The sequence below is a fragment of the Herpailurus yagouaroundi genome, unplaced genomic scaffold (assembly GCF_014898765.1).
Source record: "Herpailurus yagouaroundi ecotype Mexico unplaced genomic scaffold, PumYag 165, whole genome shotgun sequence".
NCBI lineage: Eukaryota > Metazoa > Chordata > Mammalia > Carnivora > Felidae > Herpailurus > Herpailurus yagouaroundi.
In genome coordinates, this window is record NW_024412406.1 from 14,159,377 (window position 1) to 14,181,096 (window position 21,720).

Genomic DNA, 21,720 nt, shown 5'->3' on the forward strand with positions numbered 1-21,720 from the left:
ATTGCAGGCAAAGGTTATCCATTTTGTGGGAGAAAAACAATTAAAATTCTTACTAATTGTGTTTTAGGGCCTTTTATTTTGGGAAGACTGATTGGTTGTCAGGATGGCATGTTCCAGTCCTGGTTGAGATTCATCTCTGAGTCTTTTATGTCTATTTCAGAAAGATGAATTTCTGACCAGTAATTTGTTTTTCCTTTTCTCTCCTGTAATTCCTTAAAAACCGTATCATGTGTGGACTTGGGGGCTGAGCTCCCTAATTAAAGGCCCAGGACTTCTGCAGGAATGTTGTTTTAAAAATCACTAATCCGGGGGCGCCTGGGTGGCGCAGTCGGTTAAGCGTCCGACTTCAGCCAGGTCACGATCTCGCGGCCCGTGAGTTTGAGCCCCGCGTCGGGCTCTGGGCTGATGGCTCAGAGCCTGGAGCCTGTTTCCGATTCTGTGTCTCCCTCTCTCTCTGCCCCTCCCCCGTTCATGCTCTGTCTCTCTCTGTCCCAAAACTAAATAATAAACGTTGAAAAAAAAAATTAAAAATCGCTAATCCAACAGCAGGTTTTTTTTTTTTCTTTTTAAAGTTTATGTATTTATTTTGAGAGAATGTGTGTGTGAGCAGGGGAGGGGCAGAGAGAGAGAATCCCAAGTAGGATCCGCGCTGTCAGCACAGAGCCCACCGCGAGGCTCCAACTCACAAACCGGGAGATCGTGACCTGTGCCGAAATCAGGAGTCAGAGGCTTTAACCAACTGAGCCACCCAGGTGCCCCAGCAGGTGGATGAAACCTTACCTTGCCCTCAAGAAGCAGTCTAGAAGGGAAGATTAACTGTAGCGTAAGGTGATGATGATAGTCCTTATTTGCACATGCTGTGTTCAAATCCTTATTTCCAGTTCCTTTGTGAGTGCTTTCTCCGGTCTGCTTTATATCTTTGTCATTCCAGTGAGACTGTTCTTAGGAAGGTCGTCAGCACTTTCTGCTTGCCAGACCAGGTAGACACTGTAATTCTCAGTAGCACTGAACGATTTTGAGCACCCTCTCCTTCTCAGAACTGTCTCCTCTTGGATTCTATAGTACTTGTCTTTGCTGGTCTTCTCCTGCTTCTGGCTTTTCCCTAAGAAATCTTAACCATTTCTGCGGATTTAAATGTTATGTTCAGGTTAGTGACTCCAAATTGAATATGTTTAGTCCCCTTCCAAATGTGAGCCATGTACATTCATGTACATGTATGAGGCTAATTTTTCTGGTAGGTCTGTCTCTTGGCAAGAATACTACTCTTGGAAGAGTTACTGGTTTATGATAGTTGCTTTATTGTTTTTACATTGGCTCAGACCATGGTGGGTGAGAAACAAAAATGAAAGGAATGATCATATGAGATTTATGAATTTGATGGGTAGGTTATTTTGCACCATATTCATATCCATTGTGTTTGTGTACCTACCTGTAGCTTAGGAATTTTTAGGCTGATGATATATCCTTTTCTATGTATCTAATTAGAACTTTTTTTTTTACACTTAGGAAGAAAAGTCATTAAGTTATAAATCTAAATCTCTACTTGTTTAACTTGCTGTACTTTTTGAAGCATTTTATTAAATTGAATTAAAATAACAAAAGAACATCTTAAGATTGAACTTCAGTTAATTTTAAGCAACAGTTCTAGAAAACTGAAGACTTCTCTAGCAAATTAAGTTATATGTGTAATAGGCAGAATGAGTAGTTGGAAGGAATACTTAAAGGTTCGTTAATTAATGTTTCTACATAAGTTATGAGCTAAATGTCACTTTAAGGGGATCTTTAAGTTGACCTTCTTAAAAAAGAATTTGGAAAATGAAAATTACTTGTTGTAGACTTTCATTAGTTAAGAGTCATTGTCTGCAGTGCAGGTCGAGCCTTTTAAACGAAGAAAACACAGGCTACCTGAAGTATATATAGAAGTTCTTCAGTTAACTTATAACTTACTCTTCTGTGGTCTGGATGTTATTTTTAGCACCATCGGCTTAACAATTGGGAAAGAATTTTACCTTACATCGTTCAAATTCTATACGTATTATTTATGTTAAGATTTTTATAACATCAGATTTGGGATTTTAATATTGTAGTATTTTGTTAAAATATATATGGAAGCTATGTTTTAGGATACTTCTTTTTGAGATTTCTTTTTCTTTTCCTTTTTTTTATTTTTTAGGTTTGTGTTGTTTTGTTTTTTAAATTTAAGTAATCTCTACACCCAACCTGGGGCTTGAACTCACAACCCTGAGATCAAGAGTTGCGTGTTCTTCTAACTGAGCCAGCCAGGTGCCTCAGGATACTTTTATATTATGTAAGATATGTGTAATAGATATATCAAATAAAACATATAGTATGCTGTTTAATAATCTGAAATATTCTCATTTAAGTCTTGAGAGAATGCCCTTTTGATGTACTATAATTTGAAACATGCTGAGTTCAAGGTATGTTTTTTGTTAAATTATTTGAGAGTTTTTGTGCTTTTAAGCAAAAAGAAAACAACTGATTGTACTAATCATTCATTATGAGTATACACTTGTGATGGGTATATGTTTTAGATATGTTTGGTTGAAACTGTTGAAAAATCTCAAGTAATTGGAGTAATACTTCTGGCTTTCTCTCCCTTTCCCCATGTGTCCTCTTCATTTCTACCAACCTGTCTGACTGGCTACACGACTGGGGTGGTGCTGGCCAAATAACACGAAGACCAATAATGGAACCTAATGTTGAAATATGAAGTATGGCAGTTTTAAGGCTCCCTTTGATGAGAGCCCTCTCTCTTCAATAGCATGTGCCATACGCTCTGTTGTCCATAAAAACTCAAGTTAGTCGTTTTGGTCGGCAAATAGTCTTCACTTGCGTTATCGACGCCGCTGTGTTGAATGATGACTTCCTTTGATTAGTGGCAACTTTGAGAAGACTGTGAGGCTACATTTGGGTCAGGCAAAAAGAACATCAGGATTCACTAAAAGTGTCAGCAGGGGTAGATGGTGTGGAGAATATGCTCTGCTGGTCTTGTTTGTACCATACCAGAAACCAGAGGGTCGTTTTCACGTTGATCACATTTTGGCATCCTCGTTTTCCTTTTTTTGTTTGTTTTTTTTAATTTTTTTTTTCAATGTTTATTTATTTTTGGGACAGAGAGAGACAGAGCATGAATGGGGGAGGGGCAGAGAGAGAGGGAGACACAGAATCGGAAACAGGCTCCAGGCTACGAGCCATCAGCCCAGAGCCTGACGCGGGGCTCGAACTCACGGACCCCGAGATCGTGACCTGGCCGAAGTCAGACGCTTAACCGACTGCGCCACCCAGGCACCCCGCATCCTCGTTTTCAAATCACGTTGGCAACAACGACAGCGTTATCAAAACAGTGAGCTTCCATAACAGCTCAGTGGGTAAAAGCACGCGTGACTCTGCCATCAGACTTCGGATTAGAATCCAGGCTTTGCCACTGCGTTGCTTCTGTGACCTTGAGAAGAGTATTTCACTTGTCAGTTAAGTTTCTGTATCTACAGAATGGAGGTAATAGTGGTAGCAGTAGGTACCTTGTAGGGTTGTTAAGAAGATTAAATGGGGTAACCATTTAAGCCACCTCTGCTTGGGGCACTCACAGAGGCCTTTAAGAAATTGTAGATGATGATGATGGCAGTGATGATTTGATGATGTTGATGGTAAGCCAAAACAGCGAAATATGGCCCTTCTCTCATTCTGGTAATCATATACATAGATCTCTCTCTGGATGGATGGATGGATGGATGGATGGATCGATCGATCTAGATCTATCTGTATATAGAGAGATATATCTAGAGATAGATCTCTCTATATACAGATAGATCTGTATCTACCTATCTACCCTAACCCCTGTTCCTAACCCTTCATATCTATCTATCTAAATAAATAAATTAATAAGAGCGAGTGTGCGCATATCTTCTCCTAACCCTCCACCACCTTTTGAAAAATCATTAATAATCAGCTTTGATGCTGTCGGCAACCTTTTTCTGTGTGATGCAGGCTCAGTCCTCGTTTTTTGCCTCAGAGCCATGATGTGTTATTCGTGCAGCCTGCTAGTTGATTCTCTGCTTGGCAAATGTCTACACCATTTGCTACTAGAACTGCCTTTCTCCCTTCGATCCCTTTACTCACACAGTAACGACAATTATCACATAGAAAGAAAGGGCAGGGATATAGAGGTACATTTTTTAAAAGTCATTTATAATTTTTTTTAGCATTTAAAAAATTGAAGTATGATTGGCATACCATGAAATGCATTCATTTTAAAGGATGAGTTTTGGTAAATATGTACAGTTATGTGTGTCACGTGTTTCTTATACATTTTTCTTCAGCATCATCCACAGTCAAGTTTTAGAACAATTCTGTCAGCCCAGAAAGTTCTCTTGTGCCCATTTTCAGGCATTCTCCACTTCCATTCTCTAACCCAAGACACCACTGTTTTGCCTCTATAGTTTTTACTTGTTCTAGAAATTTCAGATTAATGGAATTATATAATGTTATCTTTGTGTCTGGTTTCTTTCACTTAGCACATGTTTTTGAGGCTCGTGTTGTTATATGTGTCAGTAATCCATTCCTTGTCATTGTTGAGTGGTATTCCATTGCACATATGTATTACATTCTAGAAGATCCATTCTCCAAATGATAAACATTTTAGTTGTTTCTGCTTTTTAGCTGTTCTGACCGTGACTGCTGGAATCATCCTTGTACAACTACTTGTATGGTCATCTGTCTCCAAGAGACTTGAAAACACACCTTGGTGTCAAATTGTTGGGTTATATGATAAGAAACTTCCAAGCTGTTTCGCAAAATGGTCATACCATTGTGCTTTCCCACCAAGCAAGGGATGTCATGTGAGGGGTTCTAGTTTCTTCCTGTCCTTGTCAGCACTAGATGTTTTATTGGATGTCAAGCATATTATGTTTTGGTTTTAATTTCTATTTTTCTGATGACTAATGATGTTTAGTACTTTTTTGTATACTTTCCCATCGTATGTCTTATATAATATATATAACATAGGGGCACCTGGGTGTTTAAGTGGGTTAAGCGGCCAACTCTTGATTTCAGCTCAGGTCATGATCTCGCGATTTGTGAGACTGAGCCCTGCTTTGGGCTCTGTGCTGACAACATGGAGCCTGTTTGAGATTTCTCTCTCTCCCTCTCTCTCTACCCCTCTCCCCTTGGCTCCTCCTCTGCTTGAATGAACTCTCTCAAAAAAATAAACATTAATATATGTGTATATATATATATATAATATATTAAAAAAATCTTTAAGTATTTTGCCCATTTAAAAACATTGAATTATTTGTTTGTAATTGAGTTGTAGAAGTCTTTTTGTCTATTCTAGCTGACCATCCTTATTATTTAGCCTTTATATTTTTTAAATGCGTGTACTTTATCAAATGATTATTTTGCCAATAATTTCTCCCAATCTGTGGCTTGTGTTTTCATTTTTAATTATGTCTTTTGAATAGCAGAAGTTTTAATTTTAATGGAGTTCAGTTTATCAGCTTTTTTTCTTTTATGGTCTTTATTTTATGCATTTGGTGTGATATCTAAACATTTTTTTCCTATCCACAATAATTTTCTCCAGGTGCCTTCTACAAGTTTTGTAGTTTAGTTGTTACATTTAGATCTGTGATCCTATCCATTTTGAGTTAATTTTTTTTTTACATTTATTTATTTTTGAGAGACAGCACATGTGGGGGAGGGGCAGAGAGCGAGGGAGACACTCCAGGCTCCAAGCTGTCAGCACAGAGCCCGACCCAGGGCTTGAAGTCACAAACTGTGAGATCGTGACCTGAGCTGCAGTCGGATGCTTAACTGACTGAACCACCTAGACGCCCCTATTCTGAGTTAATTTTTGTACATCGTGCAGGATAAAGGTCAAGGTTCCTTTTCCCTCTCCATATGTATAACAGTTTCTGGCATCGTTTATTGAAAAGACTGTCTTTCTCGTATAATTACCTTGTGACCTTTATCACAAATGTGTGGGCCTATTTCTAGATTGTGTTCTCTTCCTTAGGCTAATACCCCACTGTTTTGATTATTATAACCTTATAGTAAGGTTTGAAATTAGGTAGTACTTTTCAACTTTTTTTTTTTTTTTTAGTATAAAGTTTATTTAAGAGAGAGAGAGCACAAGCAAGGGAGGGGCAGAGAGAGAGGGAGAATCCCAAGCAGGTCCTGCGCTGTCAGCACAAAGCCAGATGCAGGCTCGAACCTACAAGACCGTGAGATCATGACTGGAGACGATAGCAAGGGTTGGACACCCACCAGACTGAGCCCCCAGGTGCCCCTTTTTCAACTTGGATGTGGTTTTAAGAGAGCCCTGTCTCAAAAATTTGCCAACAGTCTCCATGTTTATGTATCTCTCTGGAGGCTGGGCAGATAAAGCCATGATGACATTTGAGGGAAAAATCAGTTCTAGTTGGTGGAGCGGAGGCCTGAAGCCTCTGTTCTCCATCCTTTCGTCGAGCTACCTGTCAGAGCTAGCAGCATTTAGCAGGATCACACTTGCTAGGACGGCAGTCGTACCACCTACTGTGTACCAGGTGTTTTATGTATGTAATCGTCTCATTTAATACTTACAAGATGCTGCAAACGGACATTATTACCCTCATTTTATAGTTGAATCCACAATAACATTTCCTAGGTCACATACCTCAGCTGCTGCTAATGACAATAATAGGAACGGCAGCCGTATGTAGATGATAGAGGCAGGCTTCGAGAACTGGTCTGTGCGATGATGCTGAACCCTCCTAGGTTCGTTGCACGGTTCGAGCTGCCTCTGATAGCGACCCATTGCTTTGTGGAGAGGCGGTGTATCCTTTTAGTTCATACAGTGGAAATAGTAGTGGTGGTAAGAAAGAAGGTGACAGGTATCCCTCCGCCCTTTCTTGCAAGGTTCCTGACTTTCATTGTGTCTCTCTGCCCGGACCAGCCTAGCCTTACCCTCTCCCTCCCTCGAAACACACTCCGGAAAGAACTTTGTGAAAACTGTCACGAATGGTGGGCAGTAGAAGGTGTTGCTTTGTCATGGAGTTGTTGCTGCCTGTACTATCGCTTTAAATGGCTGAGATTTTCCCTTAGGAACTTGTAAAACGTTTTGTGATTCTGTGTTTGTAACTATTTCATTATAACCTCTTATTTAAAACGTTACACTGAGATACCATTTTGTACTGTGGAAATTATCCACACCTTCATGTCCCCTCTATCTCTTTCTTCAGCATTGGATGAGTCGGCACTTTCTCCTCCTATTACGTTAGCATATTAGTAAAAACACGCCGAATAATACAGACCAAGCAGTAATAGTTTAATGTCATCACTCCTAATAATCACAACTTTTAGCTCTCGATTGTTTCATAGTGTGATGTCCTTGAGCGAATTAGTTGTTGGTATCGAATTATAATGGGCTTAAGTAGGGCAGCATAATGAATACATTTACCCCAGTAGAGCTGGAAAGAATTGATGACTTCTATTACATAACAGTTTATTGCACACTACTCACTGACTGCCACTTGAGGAGAATCCATTCGTTTTACTTACTGTGATAACTTCTTATTTGCATACAAATTTTCTTTTGTTTTTCATGAATCATCTCTGACTGAACCCTAGCTGCATTTAATTACATTCAATGATCTCTAGACCGATCAGGTTCTTGTAAAAATCCAAATGGAATTTTTTTCTGTTTCTTTCCCCTTTACTCCTCTTTTTCTTTTTCCCTTTTAGACCTCTTAAAAAGTAGTAAACCTGAATACACGTGAAATATCATAAGCACTTATTTGTTGTGTTTGTATTCCTCACGATGTATCTTGGCCACAAACTTCTTTAGTGCAGTGGAAGGGATTTTTGTGTGGATCAGAGAAAATGTTGCAGGGTCCTTTGGAGGTAAAGTCTTTGTTCTCAAGGGTATACTCCCAGAAGAAATTTGGTGAGCATCTACCCTCATGATCGAACATGTTCATTTCTTCCTTATCTACATTTGCTCTTGCAAATTGTTAAAATTGTCATATATAGCATCATTTTTGCATCATTTTACTTAAGACATTTTTTTTTGAGATAGCATATTACCTGGTCACTTCTGAACTTTTTTAAACAATTATGACATAGATTTTTATTTCAATAATTTCAAGCCTTTTGGTTTCCTATAAATCACAGCAAATTAAGATCGCGATGCAAATTTTATTTGTTTACTCAGCAGACATTTATTGTGCATTGTGTTCCTGTGTTCTGGGAGGGTGGTCTGGAAATAGGGGGCTCAGGCCTCTGCTGCTTCTCAGCTTCTCATTAGATCTAAGCAGCTACACGAAAGTGTAATAAGAGTTACGGTGGGAACTAAAAATTTGTAGGATAGACACCTCATAATTCACAATGAAATGTGGCCTTGCATATTTGATGTTTTCTTATCCAAATAGAAGTAATACAGCAAGTCTATGTCTTGATTTATCATGCAATTTAATGGCAAGATATTATTAATGAGTTATTTGTATACTGGTTGTAAAAATCACCTCCATGCTAATGAGTCTAAGAGGATTCTGCATCTTTTTATTCATGTTTGCTTGTTTGTTTGTATTGCAGATTTCTCTCGGATTTGGCTACAAATTTATAGATCTTCTGCACTGTGTACAGGCACAGGTGAGTTCAAATTATGCCCTTCTATTGGAATTTTTTTTTTTTTATTTTTGTTAACATTTATTTATTTTTGAGAGATAGAGACAGAGCACAAGCAGGGAGGGGCAGAGAGAGAGGGAGACACAGAATCCGAAGCAGGCTCCAGGCTCTGTGCTGTGAGCGCAGAGCCCGGCGCGGGGCTTGAACTCACGGACTGTGAGATCATGACCTGAGCCGAAGTCGGTGCTTAACCAACGGAGCCGCCCAGGTGCCCCTGGAATATTTCAGTTTTTAAGTAAAATCAAATATTAAAAATTATTCTATTCAGAGTTTAGCAAAGTAACATGTAAATAAATATAAATAAAAAACAAAATGTATATTTGTCAGCATTTCTGTTTTATTGTAAAAATTCTGTCAGAATGTGTTAGAAATGAATTGAAAGGTGGTGATCTTATCCGTTTATCAGCGTTTACTGTGTATATTTGGGATAGGTTTATATATACCCATGGGATAATTTGAATTATGTCATAACCTGGCAAAATGTGTTTACATTTATTTTTATATATACATAAAAGAATAGCTGTTATCAATTTTGGCAGCAAATGGAGGTAAATGGTTTAAATTTAATAAGCAGGATTTTCTTGTCCAACCAGTCTGAAATAGCTTCTCAGTCACTTCTTAGCACACAACCCTGATTTATTTTTATCATGTGATATATCTTACTTACCTCTTTACAGTCTTCCCTATGAAAATATAAGCTCCATGAACTTTGAGACTGTTTTTGTGTTATTAAAAAATAGTATCCCTGACTTTTTAGGATAGTGCCTGGTCTATAGGAAAGACTGAATAAATGTTTGTTAATATAATTATTAGGTAGTATATATTAAGAGTTCATTTATATTTAGAGTCATTGAACTCTGCATCTATAAATACAAACTAGAAGTAGTTTTTATACTTATTTCTAAATATGAAGTTAATTTGTATCAGATACTTAAAGTATATGACTCTTAAATGTTCTGAGAAATTACCTGTGTTGCATATGTTATGTACTAAAGTATGCTTAATCAAGATAGAATTCAGAGGGTAATGCTTCCAGTTCTGTATTTATTTTGTCACTACCCTAGAAGGTTCTTATGATCAAGTTGCGGACAAACCTGAAGCAGGTGTGAGAGCTTTTTACCTCTTTACTGGATCATGCTGCCATATTGGATATGTTTTGTGGTATCTTTATAGAGAGTGAGAGATTTGAAAATTGCAGTCTCTAAAAACCAAATAAGTTAGAAATTTCCCACTACCTGTCACTGACTACACAATGTGACTTCCTTACTTGGTTTTCTGTTTCTAGATTGGGGAAATTTTTTGGTCATTTTTCCACTTCATATGTTGATGTTTGAATTCATGATCAAAAAGCTGTAGGAGGGACACCTGGCTGGCTCCGTCAGTAGAGCACGCGACTCTTGATCTCGAGGTCGTGAGTTCAGCCCCACATTGAGCATTGAGCTTACTGGGGAAAAAAAAAAAAAAAAAAGATAGCTATAGGAATAAGCAGACCACCCATTTCCTTGTGTTCTTAGCAGTTTTCTTTAGGTGGTCCAGGATATTGGTTGCTCTTTTGGGTTCTTCTCTTGTTTTTTTTTTTCTTCTTCTTTTTCTTATTTATTTATTTATTTTTTGGGGGTATTTAAAAAAAATATATTTATTTATTTTGAGAGAGTCAGAGAGAGAGAGTGAGAGCGAGTGTGCATGCACTAGTAGGTGAGGGGCAGAGAGAAAGGGAGAGAGAGAATCCCAAGCAGGCAGAGCCCAATGCGGGGCTCCATCTCACAAACCGTGAGATCGTGGCCTGAGCTGAAATGAAGAGTCAAATGCTTAAGCGATTGAGCCACCCAGGTGCCCTTGTTTTGTTTTTTGATCTGTTTTCTTCAGGCATTGGTCTCTTTTTCTGCCACTGTGATTTTCATTTGTAGAAAGAATTAAGTCTGACCTTTAGGTTTTTTTTTTTTTTTAAACAAAATTTTGTAAATTATATAAGAGTTTTGTATGCACATTTGATTTTCTAAGTGCAACTTGCAGAGATTCCTTTGATAATGTTAATAACAGCAGCTCTTTCAGTGTGTGCCAGGCATTATGTAAGTGCTTTTCAGTTATCTTTAGAAGAACAGATAAGGAAATTGAAGCTTAGAAAGGTTAAGTGACTTTTCCAAGGTCATATCCAATAAGTGGCAATTTGCCACTCCAAAGACCTTGATCTTAACCACTGAGCTCTATTTTATGCCTAAACAGCCCTGAATACAGGCATGTGGTAGTAAGTGTAATATAGGAAGATTATGTTGATATGTGCAGATTTCAAAATTAATTTAAAAGTCAAACCTTATTTGCTTATATTTCATTAGCAGGTCCTAACTTTTAACCTTTATTTCAAACTGTGAAACATGACAACCCATCTGAAATTTAATGACTACCTAAACAATTTAAAGTTCCACTCTGGCACGTTCATTTCATACTCGCTTTTAGAGGGGGAGGCACATGGGGGAAAGCAAGCCATTTGGATTCCTTTTTCCATTATAAATGTGGTAATGCTATGAATCAGCATTCTTTACCCCTTGAAATATTAGAAATTTTAGTTTACAGATGGCATTTGTGGCCTGATGGATCACTTTTCTTAGAACAGGTTGTATGAAATACAGTGATTATAGAATTACATAGGACTCTTAACTTGAAAAGCATAATGATTTATATCTTTGGGAACATTTTTAAAATTATTTAAGAAATGAAGTGGCTTGGCTTTGAGGTAGAGCAGAGTCGGCTCAAATAGAACTTCACCTTTCTTTTAGTTTTTTTTTTTTAAGTTTATTTATTTGTCTTGAGAGACAGAGAGAGAGAGGGAGGGAGAGAGAATCCCTGCTCTAACAGCACGAGCCCAATGTAGGACTCGTTCTCATGAACCTTGAGATCATGACCTGAGCTGAAAGGAATCAAGAGTTGGATGCTTAACCGACTGAGCCACCCAGGCCTATTAGCTGTTTAGTTTGTTTTCAAGGCTGAGAAGGACATATTGTATCAAAATACTTTGGGGGTGACTGGGTGGTTCAGTCAATTGAGCGTCCAACTCTTGATTTTGGCTCAGATCGTGATCCCAAAGTCAAGAGACTGATCCCCGCTGTGGGGCTTTGAGCTGAGTGTGGAGGCTGCTTAAGATTCTCTCTCTTCCTCTGCTCCTGTCCCCTGCTCATGCTCGTGCTCACTCACTCTCAAAATAAAATAAAAATATATTGACTTTTAACATGTGTGATAATGTGGACAACATGTTCTTGAAGACAGTGTTGTTGAATACATCTTAAAATTTTGATTTGAGAGCATGATTAATCATATTTCCTTACACTTTACAAAAGGTTTATGTCTATGAGTATAAATGTAAATTTCAGATTTGAGTATCTGGAAAGGGAATTCTATAGTTTGAATTAAAAAGACAATTTATTTAACAGACCACATTGTGCCTCTTAATCTATAACTACATCGGTATTTCCATTCCATTCTTACATTTGAAGCAATTTTAAAGTTAGCCAATAAAATAATGCTAGAATTGATGGTCAAAACAGGAACAAGCATTAGATAGATCTGTTGGACAGTATAGCCTCAAAATGTAATTTTCCCTTCACTATGGAAAACTAAACTCACTGTGGAATCATATGTACTTTGTATTTACTTCGGAGTCTATTTTCTGTATGCCAGAAGATTTTGGGTGGGATGGGTGGGTGAAGAATTGTTTACAGATACTAGTGAGAGCCAAACTCTGAGATGCTAATATATGGAGATACAAGTTCTCCAATAAAGTGTAATATACTTTTGGTAATACTAATATATTGTGTTGTTGGTAATACTAAATACTCAAAATTTTATTAAGCATATCGAGACATAAAAAAAATTCTGTCTGTATTGGCTATGGCATTCAAGCCACTAGAACATTCAAGGGAGTATTTGTTGCATTTTGAATTCGCTTTTCGTTCATAGATGTGAGATGTGTGGTTAGCAGCCTGATTTAACTAAGAGATGTGTGAGTTCCCGTGAAAATGGGGCAGCTTGATTTGAGCTACAGATCTGAAGCTCTGAGCACTGTCTACTGAAACTCAGTATTGATCTAAACAAACATGGAGGACATTTAAATATATATATCTTGCTTCAGGCAAAATCTACAGACATTTAATTGTATTGCTCCTTTGTGTATTTCCTTGAAATGCTGACATGGTAGGCACTGTGATCTGGAAAATAACAAGCATTTTGACAGTTGGCAAAATGCCCTCAGTCATTTAACTGTTCGAGCTAGAATCTTAACCCTAGCCCCACTCGGTAGGCACCTCTGCTCTTAGTGAATAGAGTAGACTGCTGAACTCAGGCTTACTGGTAAGTCAAGATGATCGTCTAGTGGGTGTCACTGACAGAGAGCCATCAGTTGGAAACTGTTTGGATGACAGGCCAGTTTTTAAAGCATTTGTACTAGTCTGCTTTCCTCCTTTTTTATGTACGTACTAGTGTCCACAGATTGGACTAGTTGTCCCCATCAAATTAGATTCATTCAGCACCATTAACTCTCCTTTCTCACTCCCCTCCCTCCTCTTTTTACCTTCAGGCCATGCCTCTTTCCTTCTGATTCTCCTTCCTTTCAGAAAGATTTATTAATTGTTTATCTTGTGCTAGCCTATGCTCAGTGCTGTGGGAACCAGTATTTCCAATAGCCCAAATTATTCAAGTGGAAAAGGAATATCACTACAAGCTTAACTCCCTGTTTCCTTGCTCATTGTTTTTACACTGAGCTTTGGCGTTTTGAGTTTTCTTTGAAAGAAACAAACTGAACGGTAATTTCTGAATTATAATGTCTTTTCTTACTAAAAGTCTTAATCTGTCCACAGTAGTAGAGGTTGAGGCACCAGCAACAACAATTAAAGCTATCTAGCCTAAGTAAACGTTTTGTTTGTATGGGGTTAACGATGCTTGCAAAGTGTGCTCCGGGGAAGGTACACACCTCCTGAGGTAGATGTGTTGTGCTTGGTCAGGTTGAGGTAATCAGAGTCTGGACAGTCTGTTTGGAACGGTGTCCTTGCTATTTCTATAGGTGCAGACAAGCAGAGTGATATTAGTAAGCGTAGTGCATGGATGAAAAACATACCAGAAATATGGGGAGAACCTGATTCTTCTGGTTAACTTAAATTCTGGAAAAGCAAATTTTAGAATTACGGACAGCAACTTAAAAACATATTTTTAAATCAAATTCATAAGCTGTTTCTTGGGTTGTAAGACAGTTGAGTTTCAGTTTAGAGCCATTTTACTGTGAGAACACTTTTTTTCAATTGGAAGTTTTTTTGTTTTTTTTTAATGTTTGTTTACATTTGAGAGAGAGACATTAGCGGGGCAGGGGCAGAGAGAGAGGGGGGTGGGGAGACAGAATCCTAAGCAGGCTTCAGGCTCTGAGCTGTCAGCACAGAGCCCAATGTGGGGCTCGAACTCACGAACCATGAGATCATGACCCGAGCCGAAGTCGGCAGCTTAATGAACTGAGCCACCCAGCTGCCCCTCAATTGAAAGTTTCTATGTGTGACTTCTGCTAGTGTAGCTGGTGTTTTTTGGAAATCATTAAAATTGAAAGTATTACCAATCTATACTTGTATAAATCTTTTGAGTTAGCATGTCTTAGAGGAGGTAGCACCAGAGTTGGAATCTTCTGAGACGGTTAGAGTGGGCTCTGATTCCTCAGCTATGCTTTTCTGTACTGTAGAACAGGTGGATGTGTACCTGGAAGTGAGAAGACGTGGTTTAGGGATTGTTAGTACAATGTGTTTCCTGCTTTTTTGTTGTTGTTATTGGCCTTTTCATTTCAGTTCAAACTTGTATACTCTACTTATCTGGATAGTAGAGTTGTTAGCTTTAAGAAGGTCTCTAGGAAGCAAAATTTCACATAAGTGCTACCATAGTAACTTTAGGAATTCATGGCCTTTTATTTTGAGATAGTAGGCTTCTTAGCTATCTTGTTCACTTTTACTTTGGAAGGAAAGTGACAAATACGTGTTATTTTCTAGGGAGGTGTTGAATTTGAGTCAGTTAACCTTGCCCAAATACCCTTAAAGATAAAACAGCAAGTAAATAAGGCTGCTTCCATTTACTTGACTTCTACTTTTGAAGCTCAAATCATTTATGTCTTTCTCCACTGTTTACAACATCTATATATAAGGGATAAATTAAGCATTTATTATGAAATTATCCATATCTATAGAATTAATTAAGTAGGTTTTCTTTTTTTTCCTCTCTGATTCTTTTGCTTTAGGATATAGATGTTTCTATTGAGACTCAGATAAACCGGAGAAATCTAGAGAAGTTAACAGCAAATTTTGCTGCTACTTCCATGCATTGGGTTGTCTAAGCATTATTTGCTACCTCATGAATGATTCATGGGTGTCTACAGTCGATGGAAATGTATTTTTTGTCCCAGTTACACCCTGCCTTCCCATCCAAAAAGAGCAAAGGGAGGATAAGACATATATGTAGTCTTTAATAGTGGCTAAATGGGAATTTAACCACGTACTATAAATGTATGTAGTTTAATTTTGAAGGATTTCTTAAATACACGTCTGCATGCAAGGTTGGTTTTTGTGGTATCATAGCCTATAGGATCGTTTGCCTTCACTGCCTTTTTTTTTCTTTTTGCTTTTTGATGTATTTACAAATAATTGAATTGATTTTGAATTTATTAATTTGAGGACTTCACTTTCTTTAAGAGTTTTCAATTTTTTGGTGCTAGCTACATGAATTTTAATAAGCAAAATCCTACCCTTGACATTTTGTGGTCTCAACCTAAATGTCTGGAACTTTGCTACCTATCAATATCACAGAGTTGGAACAGTTTTATTGCACTTTCTTGAGAAGTTGAAAAAGGCTGAAAAGGCAAAAGTGTCATAGGCCAGGATAAACTTCGGTGGAAAGATGAGTGGGGAAGTTTATAAAAGACCTACCAATGCCTTACTGGAGTACTGAGACTTCTAAGTCTTTATTTAAACTATAAAATAATATCTTTAAAAGAAACAACTGTGCCATAATTATTGAATTGATGACTTAGAATAGCGAGAGTCGGGGCAAAAGGAAACTGTTGATCTCTCAATTTCTTTAACTTCTTTGTCACTCACAAAGCTATTTGGTCTAGATTTCTTTTTATTTTTTAATTTTTGAATTTTTTTTTGAGAGAGTGAGCGCAAGTGGGGCAGTGGGACAGAGCGAGGGAGAGTGAGAGAGAATCCCGAGCGGGCTCTACATTCAGTGCGGAGCACAATGTGGGGCTCGATCTCACGACCATGAGATCATGACCTGAGTGGAAATCAAGAGTCAGATGCTCAACAGACTGAGCCCCCCAGGTGCCCCATCTAGGTTTATTTATTTTTTTAAGTTTATTTATTTATTTTGAAATAGGGAGCGAGCAGCAAGTGTAGGCAGGGGAGGGCAGAGAGAGAGAGAGGGAGAATTTCAAGCAGGCTGTACTCTGTCAGCAGAGTCCGATGTGGGGCTTGATGTCACGAATGTGAGATCATGACCTGAGATCAAGAGTCAGATGCTTAACCAGGTGAGCCACCCAGGCTCCCCTAGATTTCTAATTCTATCTTTTATAGACAGTTTTATTATAGTCCAGAAAATAAACTTTTGTTTCATAGGTTATAAGACAGAGTATGAAACTAGAAGATAGTTTTGAGCTAACGTGTTTTGAAACTATATTGTGATTACTCAAGCTATTATATTTGAATAGAATAGAAATGTAAAATTCCTTTGACTTAAATTAAACATCTGTTAGACAGATTAGGCTTGCTTCATGAGTCTTATTTATACGCAATTTTGTTTTATTAACCTAGTGGAATCTAGAGTTTATCTTTTCTTTGAAACTAGATGCTTTGGAACATTTAAGTTTTTCTCTAATGTAGACGTTAAATGTTTAATGTTGCTACTTCAAAATACACACACATTTTCATAAAATCTTTATTGTCTTCCATGTAAGTTATTACTTTGAACTTGTTCACTGACATAGTTATATGATATGTCAAGGTCAGGTTCAGACTTTCTCTTTAAAGTATCTCTTGAAATATAAAAAATAACCTTTTGTAAAATACTGCTGTTATCTCTTAAAATGTATTTTTATTTTAACATCTCCTAAATGCCCGTGCATATTGCTTTAGACCATAATGGGTGCTGACCACATTTACGTATCTCCCATCTATTTGTTTCCTCTTTATTTTTAAAAGTAAATATTAAAAACAAACAAACGAAAAAATTAAAATCTTTCTCCTTTCGCACCACAGTGGCTTATCACCAAAGCTGTTCAGCCTCCAGAGTGAAATAAAAGCTGTCTGCCGTGCTGTCCACAGTCCCGCAGACCTGCTGTCCTGCTGGCTGTCCTTGAGTCCTGTGGGGTCTGGGACTGCCACAGCAGGAGCCGTACGCTTACTGCCTGACCCTTGCTTATTCTGGGATAGAAAATAAGAGGCATTTATTTATTACTTATTTATTCCAATACGTTTGATATCTTTGGCTTCTCGTGATACTTCTACTTCAGTGTTTCTTTTAGTCGAATCATTATTTTTACTGAGGTCCCTGTTGATTAAAGGTCCTATTTCCTACTAAATTACAAGGGCTGGTTATGCAAAGAATATACCTGATCATTTGTTTATATAACACATTGAGGTCTCATGAGGTGGTTCAAGTTTTCACAGCGATTTGAAGCAGAGATAAATACAGGGCACCTCGAGGGATAGAGAGAGAAAAGGAAAAACAAACATTTACCATTCCTTTAGGCAAGACGTGGTTCTTAGCCTTTCCACGTGTCGTGTCAGTTTAAACCCTGGATAAATTCTTTGTATCAGAATGTGAAGTGTGTTCTGAGTGTGTCTAAATTCTCTGATTTGAAGTTGAAACTAACCTACTTTTTATTTCCAAAGCGCTCAAATTTTATTTCTTAGGCTGTAATGTATATAGTGAAACGGAACTGTGTCTTTCAACTCATCTGCTTTTAGTTGAATCTTGTAACTGTTGCAAAGACTTTTTGTGCCACATTTTAAACTAGTTAAGTAGGAAAAATGATTCTGATCTCAAAAAGGGGGAAGTTTTGATTAACTGATCCCATCAGATACTGCAGAATGAGCTTTGTCAGAAGAAAGTACTCAAAAGATGTAAATCAAAGACGTGAAGAAAATTGGGTTAGAAGCATCCTGCTTTGTTAAGATACTTTCCTGTTATATAGAACAACATGTTAATGTTTTGTTTTTCATTGTTTTATTCACCGAGTATTTCTAACATTATAGTTGACCGTATATGTACATGTAACTTCCGTGTCAGTGCTTAAGATCTTAAAACAAAACAAAACACAATTGCTGTATTACTAAACACTAATAATCATGATGGGACCCCAAATAGGTAGAAACTAGGACGCGAACATAAATTAAGAGGTATATGTTTAAGTCATCTGTTTAATTAAGTGTAGTTTGCTTATATTTGATTACATTTCTTAGTTACAGCGCCATCATCAGGGTGCTTTCAATATAGAGACATGACTGTGGGACCAAATACACTAAAACCTTGGATTGCCGGTAACTTGTTCTGCGCATGTTCCACAAAGCGAGCAAGCATTTCTGATACATTTTAACTTGATAACTGAGCGACGACTTGTAATACGAGCAGTACGTGAGAGTAGTACGTGACGCCAAACATCACAGGACCACAACTGAGCCAGTGTTTCCTCTCTCTCTTACTCAGTGACGATCCTCCCCTGGGTGATCGTCTCCCCTGCTCAGATGCTTGGTCTCAGTCCGCGGTGTTTGGCAGAAATCGGTGATCTTTCAGAACGCTGGAAGGTGCCCACCACTGGCACTGGTGTAGTTTTTGTCACTTCACAGCGCCTAAGGACAGTCCTCTGCTTTTCCACACAAGAGGAAGCTTAGGAATGCTTTGCTTCATTCTAGGTCAGGCTGCCTGAGGATATAGACCCTTTCCTCTGCTCCCTTATTGCCAGTTACATTAAATAGAGTAGACGACAAGAGTTTATCAATACTGTACTGTAGTCAGCATCCATGTGAGCGTATACAGTGGCCCCCATGCAGGAGAAGATTCCATTGGGCCAGTAGATAGCAGTGATTCTGTTAGTGATGGTGAAAGTGGTTCTACACAGTACCCCTCCTCTCTCTTGTCTCCCTCACGCCAGCCACGAAGGTTTTCGAAGGTAAGCGCAGGTTAACTTGTTTATTTTTCTTTATATTTTGTTTTCTTTATTTTATTATATTACAGTATTGTAATCATTTTTATATGAATATTTTTGGGTTGTGGAACAAATCATCTGAGTTTCCATGATTTCTTATGGGGAAATTCGCCTTGAAATACAAGTGCTTTGTATTACAAGCATGTTTCCAGGATGAATTATGCTCACAAACCAAGGTTTTACTGTATTATCAACACAGAGCCTGTTTCAGTCATAGTGCAAGTAGAATAGAACCTCCTTGGAACTGAAAGATCATGTACAATTGCTAGTATGCATATTGTGCTTATCATGTGCCCCATAGTGTTCTAAACTCTTCCTGTAGTAATCCACATAATCCCCAAAAGAAATTTAAGTACCCACTACTGTGTTAACATTTTAGACATGGGGAAATGAAGGCACTGAGGGGTTCAGTTGATTTGCCCATTTGTTGTTCACCTACTTTTATTAGCCAGTTAGAGGAAAAATTGGGATTCAAACCTAGGCTGTCATTGGTAGTGTTTTTGTTTGTTTTGTTTTACCAGAAATTGAGTTTATTTGGGAATAGCACAGGAATTGCAGTTTGAGAAACAAACGTGTAACACGCTACAAGTGAGTCTTTTGAGGGTTTTGGGTGGGATGTACTTACAGGCGAATGGGAGAAAGCCCACCCAGAGTGCAAAGAGGGGGAAATCCCGCCATAGTCTAAATAGTAAGTTCGTTGGCTTGAAGAGGGGAAGAGATTCTTGGGAGGATGTTCATTGGTTAGCAGATAAGTGTCAGTCTTCTCTAAATCAGACATTCAATGGAAATCTGTCTCTTGCTTCTTAAGTTCCATTCTTTGGAGGGCACATGGACGACATTCTCCAATTCATATCCTCAGGTTCCATTTTAGATTGAAATTCCACATTTTCCCATTGATCAAGATCTTTCGCAGAAAGCATTGCTGATCCCACATGTCGTTTAGACGTTATTTGCCTTCTCTCTCTCTCTCTCTCTCTCTCTCTCTCTCTCTCTCTCTCTCTTCCTCCCTCCCTCACTCCTCCCTCTGTCCCTCCTTCTCTCTCTCTCTCTCTCTTCAACCAAAGACATTATTAGATGGAGTACATGTTCCTTGGAGCTGAGGAGGACCACCCTCAGGTATCTTGTCCCACAGAGGAGAGAAATGGCAAGTGGATTTTATTGGACTCATTTGAACAACTAAAGGGATGAGAAATGGGGACTCCCAGTCATGTTCCTTTCCGGTGGTTAGTCAGTCTCCATGGTCAGTTAAATTTTAGGGTAAACATAAATGCAATATTCTTAGTACAGTGCACATTGGTAGTGCTTTGCCTATGAAAGTTTGTTCTCTTAAAAAGTAAACAACAAAAAAACCACCATCAACAAAAAAGATTAATAATTTCAAAATAAAGTTTCAAACTAACCAGGCGTATGGGTAAGGATGTGACCAAGGCGTAGCATTGTGCTTGCTGTCCCCCCCCCCCCCCAATGAGGGTCTCTGGGCCCAAGTCATTGTGGTAACTAGTGACACTGAGAGCCCATAAAGTTGGTAAACTGTGTATTAGAAAGGATTATTTGATATTAATTAATAAGGAAAAATGCAGGTCACAGAAATGATACTAAACTCTTCCTTGGCTTCAAATTAAGTTTCACGGATAATTCATTTCAGTAGGATTTGTGTTTGGGCATAAATCTATTTAACATGGGTTATTTTGTTTGAAGGATGGAAAAAAGGGGCCAGCCCACTTTCTTTTTCATGCCCTTCTCTTAAAAATAACTTTAGAAGTTTTCCTCAATTAAAAAAAAAATGTTAAAAAGGAATTTCCTCGGGTACCCATAATACGAAAGCTTATATAGGTCCCTTTCACACAAAAAGAAGAACATTTTCAACTCAAAAGCAAATTTCAGTTCTTAAAAATGTTTATTTATTTTGAGGGTGGGGGGAGGATCCAAAGCAGGCTCCACGCTAGCACGGAACCCGATTTGGGATTTCATCCCACAACTGTGAGATCATGATCTGAACCGAAATCCAGAGTCAGACACGCGACTGGCTGAGCCTCCCAGGTGACCCTCAATTTTTATTAAGAAAATTATATTAAAGTGAGGTGCCTGGGTGGCTCAGTGGGTTAAGTGTCTGACTTTGGCCCAGGTCATGATTTCACGGTTCGTGGGTTCAAGCCCCGCATCGGGCTCTGTGCTAACAGCTCAGAGCCTGGAGCCTGCTTCGGATTCTGTATCTCCCTCTCTCTCTACTCCTCTCCCACTCATGCTCTGTCTCTCTCTCTCTCTCTCTCTCTCTCTCAAAAATAAATAAACATTCAAAAAAATTTTTTTTATATTAAAGTGAGTAAAGAAACCTTTCAATTACTTTTAAAAAGCTTAATTTATATTGAAGTATAGTTTCCATTTCTGGTTGACTCTGTTAATTTTTAGATAATCATGGTGCAACCTTAACAGACATGGCATTTACATTTTATAAAATGTAAAAAAAAATTAGGCTACTCATTTTCTCAGATTTCTCCCAGTTTTTTTTTTTTATATAGGGAAAATTATGCTTGGATTATAATCCTAAATTATAGGATTAGTATATAATGTTTTTAGTTGTTTATGGGTTTTTGTGATATACCTAACAGTGTTTACCATGAATGTAAAAAGAGGTTTTTAATTACCACCTTGCATGCACTTTACTCACAGCTGCCAGTTTCCTTTTTTTCTTTCATTTTAAAGCTGTTTTTAAGCATATACATAATGAAGTTATACTTCAATTAATACTGCCAAATGTGCTTTTAGTGTTTCAGTAATTCATGCTATTTCTTAAATCATTGATTAAATCTAGCTCTAAAAATTAT

At 38.0% G+C, this 21,720-nt stretch overlaps 1 protein-coding gene across 6 annotated transcripts in view; it reads left to right on the plus strand.

Moving 5' to 3' along the window:
- Window positions 1-21,720, plus strand: part of NCOA2 (nuclear receptor coactivator 2) — a 293,243-nt gene that overhangs the window by 90,211 nt on the left and 181,312 nt on the right. For all 6 annotated transcript variants that reach the window (XM_040487637.1, XM_040487632.1, XM_040487636.1 and 3 more), the window contains exon 2: window positions 8,584-8,640. The gene's annotated coding sequence lies outside the window, so the exon portion shown is untranslated. The remainder of the gene's footprint in view (window positions 1-8,583; window positions 8,641-21,720) is intronic.